The 11,564-nt window shown below is 50.5% G+C and overlaps 1 long non-coding RNA gene across 1 annotated transcript; it reads right to left on the bottom strand.

Moving 5' to 3' along the window:
* Positions 1-9,583: 9,583 nt before the first annotated feature.
* On the bottom strand, positions 9,584-10,337 carry LOC123159138 (uncharacterized). The gene is made up of 2 exons (XR_006479530.1): positions 10,032-10,337; positions 9,584-9,923 (listed from the first exon to the last, which is right to left on the bottom strand). It is a non-coding gene; the product is annotated as an uncharacterized lncRNA (long non-coding RNA).
* Between the last annotated feature and the right edge of the window lie 1,227 nt (positions 10,338-11,564).

The following is an 11,564-nucleotide window of genomic DNA, read 5'->3' as shown; positions in this document are numbered from 1 at the left end:
GGCAAGCAGATTTGAAATCCAATTCAACCATTTCCTACCGAACCCATTCGCCTGCAAAACTTCCAGCAAGAATTCCCATGACACCGTATCAAATGCTTTTTCGATGTCAAGCTTGATCATCATGGCTGGGGTCTTTGCTTGTCGTAGCGCCCTTGCAATCCCTCTGACATAGATGTAATTATCATGTATATTTCTGTCCTTAATGAATGCGTTTTGGCAAGGTCTGACAAGTGCGTCCCTCCTGCAACGCAAGCGACTGGCCAAAATCTTCGCAAAAAGCTTGGTGAAACTATCAACGAGGCATATTGGTCTGAAATCCCTTGGTCCAGCAGCATCTTCTCACTTTGGGAGCAGAATCATCGTTGCAGTATTTAAGGGGCGGAGCTGTGCGGCATCTAATTGTTCGACTGCCCTGATCGCTACCATTAGCTCAGGTTTGATGGTGTGCCAACATTGCTGATAGAATAGTCCTGTGAATCCATCTGGTCCCGGGGCTTTGTCTCCATTAACGTCCTTTACTGCGGCTAGCACTTCCTCGTCAGTGAAGGGGGTCTCCAAGTCTGCTAGATCAGAGCTCTCAATGCCTATCGGCTTGGAATATTTTATTTGTAAAACTGCATCCACGGTATATTTTGTAGCTAGTGCATGTTTTGTTTTTCTAAACAATACATATGTAGACGATTGTACTATACACATACACTCATTCTATAAATGCACACACACATCCTACACATATTAGCAATTTTGAGAAAGTGAGCTGACACATTATTTTAAAATTAACAAAATCCCCACAAACGACATTATAGTCAACAAAATGTCTTTCTCTTATTGACGCACCTCATTAAAAAATTAATAAATTCAGAAAAATGCAATCACAATGCCAAATGTATGACTTGAACTCTGTTGGGTCGGTTCCACCAAAAGAAACCTGATCATCTGCCTCCTGAAAAAACCTAATCATCTGGTGACCTACGCTCAATTCGATCTTGACTTGACTTGCACATGCCGTGTCAGGTCAGCAGCACGTCGGATTTTATTCTTTTACTTACGCACAAAATACTAGTCCCAATCGAGCTCCTCCATATTTGCAGATACGCCCCTCCCACTCTCCCGCCATTTCCAAATCCAACCCTGCCCTATAAATAATAAGCGACAATTCATAAAAGGAGCGCGAGATCGATCGCGCGCGCCCTTGATCGGATCGGAACCCGTCGAGGAACCGCGAGGGAGCTCGATCCGATCGCTGGAGGGCCGCACCCACCAGATCAGGAAGAGCCGAGGGATCCCAGCCAAGGAGGAGCACGCGGTTTGGCGCCTAACTTGTGCTGATTGGCCGATCTCTGCTTCTTGTTCCAGCGCGCGTGCGGATCCATGGAATCGGTGTCGGAGAGGACTGGTGAGTGCTTTGCTTTTGCTGGAATTGTTGTTATGTTGCGTGCTCCATGGCGGGTGAGATTTGGATCCTGTAGCTCGAGGATCGGCCTGCTGAAACTGCTGCTGCTGCTGCTTGGTTCAGGATGTTACGGCGATTCCCTAGGACATATATTCGCCGCAGAGTGAGTTGATGTGCGAGATCTTGGTGCCTTGTTTTTATATTATCTTGCGTAATCATGCCATAGCTCTTGGTAGCACTTGAGAAACCCTGGACATTATTAGTAGCCAGCTGTTGGATTCGACCAGCAAAGCCAGGCATTGAGGAATTGCCCGAGCTTCAAAACTTGCGCTTTCCTGCATTGACCATTGGCTGGGTGCTATGCTGCTACCATATGGAAATCATGTCACATGTTCGTGGTTTGTGTAGTAGGCTCAGGCTGCGCTTAATTATATACTCCCTCCGTTCCTAAATATAAGTCTTTTTAGAGATTTCTGTATGTACTACATACAGATGTATATAGACGTACGTTTGGAGTGTAGATTCACTCATTTTGCTCCGTATGTAGTTCATATTGGAATCTCTAGAAAGACTTATATTTAGGAACGGATGGAGCACATAGTTATGCTTCTTTTTAGAGAAAAGGCCTAAGCCCGACTTTAAAAATAAAGCCACACGGCAGAGTTACAGAGCCAACACAGCAACACGGGGACGAAGCCACCACCAGTTCACCAAAACACGGGCAATCAACGACGAGCACGAAAGTAAGACGGATACATGGCACCCTGCCAGACACGGCACGCAGGCCGGAAATTAAGGAAAGACAAAGCCAACAACTAAGTCGAAGAGCCACCAAAATTCGAGATCAGACATCAGGATCCTGCCCAATAAGAGACGACACCGAGGCCCGGATTTTAGATATGAGCAGATCAAGAGCTTCCCGGTCGTCCCCCTTAGTCAATGATCTCCACTGTTGCAAGAAGATACATGATTTAAATAAACATTCAGCAGCTTTAGTAGGAAAGACATGTTCGATCATAAATTTGTTCCTAATAGTCCAAAGCGACCAGCATATAGCACCCAGACCAACCCAAAAGACCCTCTTTGTAACACCAGCCAATGAATTGGCAAGACTTCTCAGCTCAAGAAAGGAGGAGGGATTCCAAGTAACTTGGAGCCAGGATCTGACACATCTCTATACCAGTTTAGCAAGCACACAACGGGAAAAAATGTGATTCGTGTCCTCCAAGGCCCCACAGAGAGCACAAAACTCCGAGCCCAGCCCATTCCGCTTACGGATTTGGTCAGCCGTGGGGAGACGGCCTCTGAAGGCCTGCCAGAGAAAGATTTTGATTTTCGGAGGAACACGGGAACGCCAAATGCTAGAAAATCTATTAGAAGGGGCACCACCAATAAGTCTAGAGTACAAGGATTTAACCAAAAAGCGGCCCGAGGTGGAGTGAGGCCAAACCATTGAATCCGGAACCTCCGAGAGCATGGGGAATAAGGTAGAGAGACTTTGCCAATCTTCCAACTCTTCAGGAGAAAGGGAGCGGCGGAAAGCCAGATCCCAATTATTAGCCGACACCTCCGCGATGGAGATGTTTGGGTTAGGGCAATACGAAAAAAGAACATGGAATCTAACAGAGAGGGGAGTATCTCCACACCACCAATCAAGCCAAAAACGAACCGAGGAACCATCTCCTACGATGAACTTAACATGTTCGAGGAACAGAGGCTGAACTTTAATAAGATCCTTCCAGAATTGAAATCCACGCTGGGCCCTAGCAAACATCGGGCTAGAGTGGGGAAAATATTTAGCTTTAAGAATAGAGTACCATAAGGAGCTGGCCCCACTAGACATGATCTTCCACCACCATTTGATCATAAGGCATTTATTCATGACCGACGTGTTGATGATGCCCAACCCCCAAGGTTTTTAGGCCTACACATGAGTTTCCATTTAACCGGCCTATATTTCCGTCTGTTGTCAGCAGCGTTCCAATAAAAAGCACCCCTGTGCTTGTCAAAACCCGCATGAATACCAGCCGAAAGAAGATAAAAGCCCATTAGAAACATAGGAAGGGAGGACAGACAAGCATTGATCAGAGCCACTTTCCCGGCATTGGTATTGTACCTACCACGCCAGGGAAGGACCCTGTTTCCCACCTTAGAAACAGCCGGCGCAAAGTCTTTTCAATGGAGCAGATCTGGCGAAATGGGAAGACCGAGGTATTTAAAGGGAAAGGAGCCCAGGTTACAGTTGAGGAGCCGAGCCACTCTCAAAGTCTCTGCATCATCAACACCAGTGATAAGGACCTCACTCTTAGAAAAGTTAATTTTCAGACCCGAAACCGCCTCAAAACACAGGAGGATAAACTTGAGGTGGGCAATGCATTCATCGTTCAATTCAACCATAATAATGGTGTCATCAGCGTATTGCAGGTGAGTAATACCATCCGGGATTAGATGAGAGACCACCGGTAAGATATGACCATGATGGGCAGCCCTAGACAAGATGCGGGAAAAGGCATCGGCAACGAAGTTGAACAAAACAGGGGAGGCAAGATCGCCCTGTCGCAGGCCCCTGCCATTGACAAAGAAGTTACTAACGTGACCATTAACAGAGACCGCAGTGTGGCCTCCCGAGACCAACTGCATAATACGATGAACATACGCCCCATCGAAGCCTTTCGCTAAGAGAACCTTTCTTAGGAAAGGCCAACTAACCGAATCATAGGCTTTCTCAAAGTCCAATTTGAGGATGACAACTTTAGATTTACGAGATCTCAGGTCATGAACGATCTCATGGAGACAGAGAATACCATCTAAAATGAAACACCCTTTGATGAAAGCAGATTGGGACGGGCTGATAACTCGATGAGCAACAGGGGAGAGGCGTGTTGCAAAACCCTTAGCTGGAAGCTTGGCGAAATTATTGATCAGCGCAATAGGCCTGAACTGGGAAATCAGCTCAGCACCTTTAACTTTAGGAATCAAGGTGATCACCGCATAATTGAGGTGAGATATGTCAATGGTACCCAGACAAAAGCCCTGAATAACCTGATAGACCAACTGTCGCAACTGCGGCTAGAATTTTCTGAAGAAGGGGATCGAGAATCCATCCGGCCCCGAAGCATCATTAGGGTTGGCAGAGTTAACCACATCCCAAATTTCCTTATTAGATAGGGGCACCATCAAGGCTTCGTTCTCTTCGGCCGAAATTTTCATATTATGGTCCCACAGGGGGGGAGAGATAGAGAAGCCGCAAGGAGGTTTGGCCCCTAGAAGCGAAGAGAAGAAGTCCACCACATGAGAGAGGATCACGGATTGGTCCGAGGACCGAGCACCATTAATAATCAGGTTGTTAATACAACATCGCCTCCTTCGACCATTAGAGATGGCGAAGAAATACGCAGTAGGGGAATCCCCTTTTAGCGTCCAATTTAACGTGCTACGCTGGCGCCAATACACTTCTGCCTGATGATGCAACTGCATCAAGGCGGCCTCTAGATTATAGCGCAGAGCCCACCCATCATCGGAGAGACCCAAAGTATCGGCCGTGCGGTCTAGGTCCATGATCTGGGATTCAAGAGCATTCTTCGACCTACGTTCCTCCGCAGCGTGGTTACGGGACCAACCTCTAAGGAATTTTCACAGTTCATAGGAACAGGAATGCCAGTCATTCATAGGACCAAAGGAGCGGGGATTTGGGGCCAAGAGGTTAAGGATCTTAGTAGCCAACATGTCATTAAACCCTTCGACGAGCAGCCAGGAAGCATCAAATTGGAATCTAGAGGGTGGTCTATCTTGATGCATCCCAGCGTGAAGAAGGAGAGGGGTATGGTCGGAGCCCACGAGACTTTTAGCAAGAAGGGAAGCCCGAGGAAAAAGAGAGTCCCAACTGGAACAAATGAACACTCGATCTAGCACAGATCTAATCGAGATAGCTTGATGGTTAGACCAAGTAAAGCGGGCCCCCACCCTAGGAAGCTTGCGGATAGCACTGGAGCTAATGAAGTTGTTGAAGGCATTAGCCAGAGGCCAGGAGAAATTGCCATTGCTTTTGTCCGAGGGGGAGCGAAGAAGATTAAAGTCACAACCGATAACTATCGGTATATTACATGCCTCGATCTTAGCAGAGAGCTCATCCGGGAACTGAGAGGACAGCGAATGATCAGCAGGGCCATATACCACAATAAATTCACACAGAGTGTTAAGAACTTTATGATAAACTATCGTGCTAGCCCAAAAAATGCCATGATCAAAAGCCATGAAGTCAAAGACATCGTTTTTGGAGCCAATCAAGATCTCTCCCGAATGGCCCGAAGTAGGAAGCACGTGCCAATCAAATCTGTCCATGCCCGCGATCGCAGAGAGTTCATTGGGAGAGAAGGATTCTCTAAAGGTTTCGACTAGCCCAACAATGTCAATATTATTCCCACGCACTAAATCACTAATCTGGTCTCGGCGTCCCCTAGCACCAAACCCCCTGATGTTCCAAAATAAGGCTTTCATTTATAGGAAAGATTTTTGATGTGGAGACTCGACCTGCTAGGGGCTACACAGGGTTTTGATCTTTTGGCAATGCCCCTCCTAGAATAGCTTGGCTGGGGTTGGCCACTACCAACCACCACGCCATCCCCCTGAGACCCAACACTCACTGAAACTGTAGCCGTAGAGGCAACAGCCTCTTTGGCCTTAGCAATGGCAGCCTGGGCCACCTCATTGGCCCGAATAGAAGAAAGGAGGGAGGAAGGAGAGCCTAGCTCGGAGTCGACAGAAACGCCCACATCAGACATGATATTTAACAGGTGATCATCAGAAAGAGGAGGTAGAACAAGCCGAATCGGGGAAGGGGGAGGGATTGGACCAATATTATTACCTCAAGGAGGACGATCCTTAGCAGCCGCCCGCCGCTCCGCCCGCGCCATCACCGATTCACCCGCGTCACACACCCGCCTGCCCTTGCGAGCCGTGGAGGTAGGCGACCGGATCGAGGGAGAGCGAGCCATGGGAGAGGCCGGAGCAGGACCCGAACGCGACATCAAGGCAAGATCCTTGTCGAGGCGACGGCAAACTCCCGTCATCGACTGCTTAGAGCCCGAAGAAGCCTTGCTCTTCGCAGAGAATTTCCGCACCGAAGATTTCTTCTTCCTCTTGGATTGCGAATCATCATCAGCACGGCCAGGGGTGAGGGGCAGATCCTCAATACCCGAGCGCGTGGGAGAGAGAGGGCGGCCCGGGAGGTTGGAGCAGGCCCTGGAGATGGGGGTGACCGTGGCAGCCGGCTTCTTGCGCAACAAATCATCTTCAGCATGCATCACTGGGGCAGAAAGAGGGGCGGCCTCTGCCTCGCGAGGGGCCTTATCAACAGGCGCTTGAGACTTGAACAATTCCCGCTCAGATTCAGCCAGCCCGTCCCATTCGGATTGAGTGAAGCACAGATCAGAACCCCCACTAGGGTTCTGCCCACCCATAGAACCATCCCCATTCTTATCATGCTTATCCGAGAGGTTGGATGAGGGGGAGGGGGGATGGTGGTGGAAGGCTTCAGCTCCTTCCACCCGAACACGCATTCTGACACCATTGGGCGAGGGAAACACATCAATCGATCCGCGGACACAGAGTGGGTCAACACACCAGATCTTGATACGAGCAGGACCAACCTTATCCAGCGATTCCGCGTCCACTTCCACTGGTTTACCAATCAGAGCGCCAAAGGCCATCAGAAAGGAAGACGAGCGGAGCTCCACTGGCACATCATCCACCAAAACCCAAATCTGAGAGAGGGCCAACAGCTTTTCCACCGCAGGACGCAGGCTTCACCGACACCACCAGCTAATTGAGGGGGAGGGTGAAGCTGGTGCACGACGCAATCATACGGAGGCAGTCCTTGGAGGGGAAAACAACAGAGAACTCAAAGTCTGACAATTGATTCACTTGCCAGTCCCATCCTTCGACATCCCAGATACGAAGCCCTTCAAGCAGAGTTTGGGAGGAGATCTTTTGCTCTTGCACCGTGATAATGGTGGCATTGGAAAGGGAGGGGGCCGCCACCAGAACAGGTAGATCACAGTCCAAGGCGAAAAAGGAGCATCCAGGGAGGCCCGAGCCAAATTGGAGGAAGGAGGCTTCTGACGATTCTGACAGTTGACAGTGAGGTGCCCATATGAACGGCAAATCAGGCAGAATGGGGGATTGGTGCATCTGGATTGAAAATGCCCGGGCTGATGACAGGCAAAACAGGTAAGAGCCGAGGGGTTGCTCAGGGTTGCAGGGATAGGGCGATGCATCGGAAGGGAGGGAGGAGGAGGAAGGATGCCATCCCCCACCCCCGACGAAGACGCGCCAGGGTGAGGGCCAACAGGGCGCCGGACCGGGCCGGCGAAGGACCGCGGAGGGGGGCGAGGCCCAGCGCCAGCGCCTACAGGGCGAGGGACCTACCGCACCGGGGCAGGAGCGCGACGCCCCGCACCCTGGCCAGGCAAAGAGCTCGACGAGGACGAGCGCCCCCCCACCAGCCGCCGCCTCCCATGGATCCAGCGCCGGAGGGAGAGACGGCCCAGATCCAGAGCCTTGCTGGAGCGACTCCGGACCAGCAGCCCACGCAGCACGATCGCGAGCCACCTGCTCCGCCTCCAGCTTGAAACGCAAGGAGGCCTCGAGCTCCAGATCCACACCCGAGCCCGGCAAGTCCTCACGCTGGCGCTTGCTACCCGAGACAACATCACAAGACGAGCCCCTGGACTTGTCCATGGAGAGAGCCGCCACGAAGGAGAGGAGGAGGGGAGGGGGAGGGGTGGATCTGACGAGACGGCGAATGGGGGCACGGTGTCTACGCAAGTCAGCGGCGGAAGTCGGAAACCCTAGCAAGGGGGGAACGGAGCCGCGGGGGACCCATATATAGCCAGACCGAGCCAAACCACTTGGGCCTGGCGGGCCACATGGGCCGGGGGAGGGGGGAGGGAGGACACAGGCAAGCGGGAGCCGCACGGGCCCCCAAGAGGAAGGGGGGAAAATCGTCAACTGATCACAGAATAGGAGGAGCGGGCTGGATAGCCAGAGAAGAACCAGGAGGCCCAATAGGCCCAGCGACCAGCCCACCACGTGACCCACTAGTCAACGGGTGGGAGACCAGATCTAGGGCAGGCGCCGCCGTCTCCATGACGCATCCCGCCGCCGCCGTCGCCGGAGACGACGGAGCAGAGGCAGAGGGAGGAGAGGGAGGGCAAACCATGGCCGGAGCGGCACTCAGGATCCCAGATCCGGGCGAGGGAAGGGAAAACTTACCAGACTTGCGACGGCGGCGAGAGACCCGGACCCAGCCAGCGTCAGACGACGGGGGCGGCACCGGCCGGCCCCGACCTCCAGGCCCAAACTTGCGGGAACGGGGCGCAGCGGACGGAGAGGAGGTCCGCACAGGAAGGACCGGCGAGGGCGAGCACAAGGCCTCCTCGTCCGACGAGCAGTCCTCATCGGATTGAGGGCCCAAAAGCGAGAGCCAAACGACGCTGGGGGAGGAAGTGGAGCCCGCGACACCGGTGAGCGTACCGAGGGAGAAGAACCAGACTTGGGGGAGGGGGCGGACCAGGGCCCGGGACGACCACAGAGGAGCAAGGGACGGCGGCGGAGGGGCAGGGGAGGGGGGAGAGAGGAGCGGGAGGGAGAGAGAGGAGAGCCATCCAAAAGCCCGTTGCTCCATAGTTATGCTCATGTACGTGTCTTGTGAATAGTTGGCGCAGGCCTGAACTAAAGCAGAGGGCAGTGGTGGGATGCCTGTATCATAGCAGAAACCCGGTGATCCAAGTGTGAGGCCTTGGGAGACCTCAATTGCAACATAGTACTGTTTGACCAAAAAAAGAAAGAAAGAATGGCACTGAATGATGGTCATAACCGCCTTTGTTATGCATGATTGATGCTGTTAGCCTCATGATAAATTAGGCTAGAATAATTGAATAAGTGGCCTGAATTCGTACAGCAAGTTGGAGTGCTGCGCGCATAACCATTGTGTTAATAATATTCATCTGTGGTGCATGTGACTCCCGTGGTAGGTAGGTTGCTGAATGGCAGGATTTTATGTTGGATGCAACCTATGAAGCACCGATACTGATACGTAAATTCGCCATTTTGAAAAAGTGCCAATACGGAGATACGTTTTACTATCTTTTAAATTCAAAACAAAAAAGTATAGAAGTTAGAAACAACAGATAATCATATAGATGCATGAAAATGAAATAATTGGTTTGGCTGTACATTTATTGCACATCTCAAGAATAAAAAGATCTTGCAATTTTTTAATCCAATTGCTCGCGTAAATCACTCACCAAACATTCTGTAATGTAGTATTTGGTCCTTCTCCCCTCTTCTTCTCAGTGCTTGCATTTGATGAAGCAAAACTTGCTTAATCACTAGGCAAGGACACATTCTTTGTCTTGTTTTGTGCTAATGCAATTCGAGCCATTACAACCTCAGCTGGTGATTTCTCTATAATTGTAACATGGCTCCACAATGGAGCCCTTAGATTGGTAGGTTCAGCAGGAGGAGCCATCTGGAGGAGGGGGTCAGAGGAGATACATCATGAGAGGAGAAAGGAGAAGACAGAGAGGAAGTGAGCTTAGCTACGGTGGCTGGCGGCTAAACAACTCAGTGTACATACGTTGGTGGTTGTGCCGACCTCAACCGATGAGCTGCCACCAGGATCGAGCTTGACAAGAGGTCTGGGCTGCTGCGTGAGAGGGGCTGAGGGTGAGGGGGAGTCGGAGACGAGGACGACGGGGAGTCGGTGAGGAAGGAGGAGCAGCTCCTCGTAGGCTCGCCGCCGGCCTGCTGCCGCCGCTGGGTGAGCAGCCGCTGCCTGCTGTGGCCTGTGGAGCTCGGAAGGAAAGAGGGGGAGGGAAAGGATGGGGCGTCGGCGGACTAGGGTTGCCTGGTTACTCGTTATCTCTTGTTATGTGGGCTGGGCCGTATCCAAGAAGCACCCACCAAGTATCCAACAGGTATCGGGTTTGTTTTAAATCGTTTATTTCTGGATACTCACAGGATACGTATCCACCATGTATCAGAGCCGTATCAGTATCGGATACGGTATCTGATACGGGTACACGAGGTCAGTGAAGTATCCGTGCATTCGAGGATGCAACTATAGTGCAAAGCAGCTATACTCATTTGTTACTTTTGTCTATTTATGCAAGCTTAGCTTCATTCTAGCCTAGTTTTGTTGTGATTGTGCCTTTTGTTCTAAAATGGCAGGGTCAAAAAAGGTATGAACAACACATGAGCCGTGGAATGATCTTTTATAGTATTTTTGGCACTCTACAAAGTGCAGAGCTAATTTTACAGCCTTATCTTTTCTGTTTTACATAGGCTATCACTAATTTACCATTCTTGAGACTTGAGCTAAGTCGCTGAATCTTTCTGCTTTAGGCGCTATGGATTCACCGGAGCCAAGAATCGAGGTCGAGCAAAAACCTGTTCTCGGTAGTAACACTAAAGAGCAGGCCATTATTTGATTATATTTTTACAGATATTCTATAGAAACTGTCTACTGTTTTTCACCCTTTTTGCTATTGTATACCTTTTTCTACCCAGACCATTCCTAGGAAGGATGAGAAAACTGTTAAACCTACCATTTCACTTGATTCAAGTGTTATCAATCTACCAAGTGAAGGACAAGTCCAGGCGGTCACATCCAACATAGGTGGGGAACATAGGGCTGCATATCCACAACACATTTATTCCTCGCAAGCACAACCATTCTATTACCAAGGTGAGGCCACTTTTGTGCTGTATTTACAAGGTTGCACCTTTTGATCGCATGGTTATTCTCTTGTTTGTGAAGCAAAACATATGTTTACACTGTTGAGGTGTGCTTCGGTACCCCCTGCTCCCCTCGGTGCAGATCAACAGTTACGACTAAAAGTTACCCTTTTGATATTGTCGGAAATCTCTACTCTCGGCTCACACGAACACGAAGAACAGAGAGTTAAAGAGGATTCTTTTGCGCCGCGTGCAATTGCGACTTTTCTGATTTCTTTCTTCTCCTTTTATTCGGGCTACAAAGGACATGTGGTGCCCACTGTCCCTACTTGGTCGTGCCATCCCACGGACGGATCCAAGTGCTGGAAGAATTGCTCAAAACAAGCCTACGAGCTAAAAACGCTAACTGAAGAACAACTGCCATAGCTAAGCC

The sequence above is a fragment of the Triticum aestivum genome, chromosome 7B (assembly GCF_018294505.1).
Source record: "Triticum aestivum cultivar Chinese Spring chromosome 7B, IWGSC CS RefSeq v2.1, whole genome shotgun sequence".
NCBI classification, from domain to species: Eukaryota; Viridiplantae; Streptophyta; class Magnoliopsida; order Poales; family Poaceae; genus Triticum; species Triticum aestivum.
This window is presented reverse-complemented; position numbering and strand designations above follow the sequence as displayed.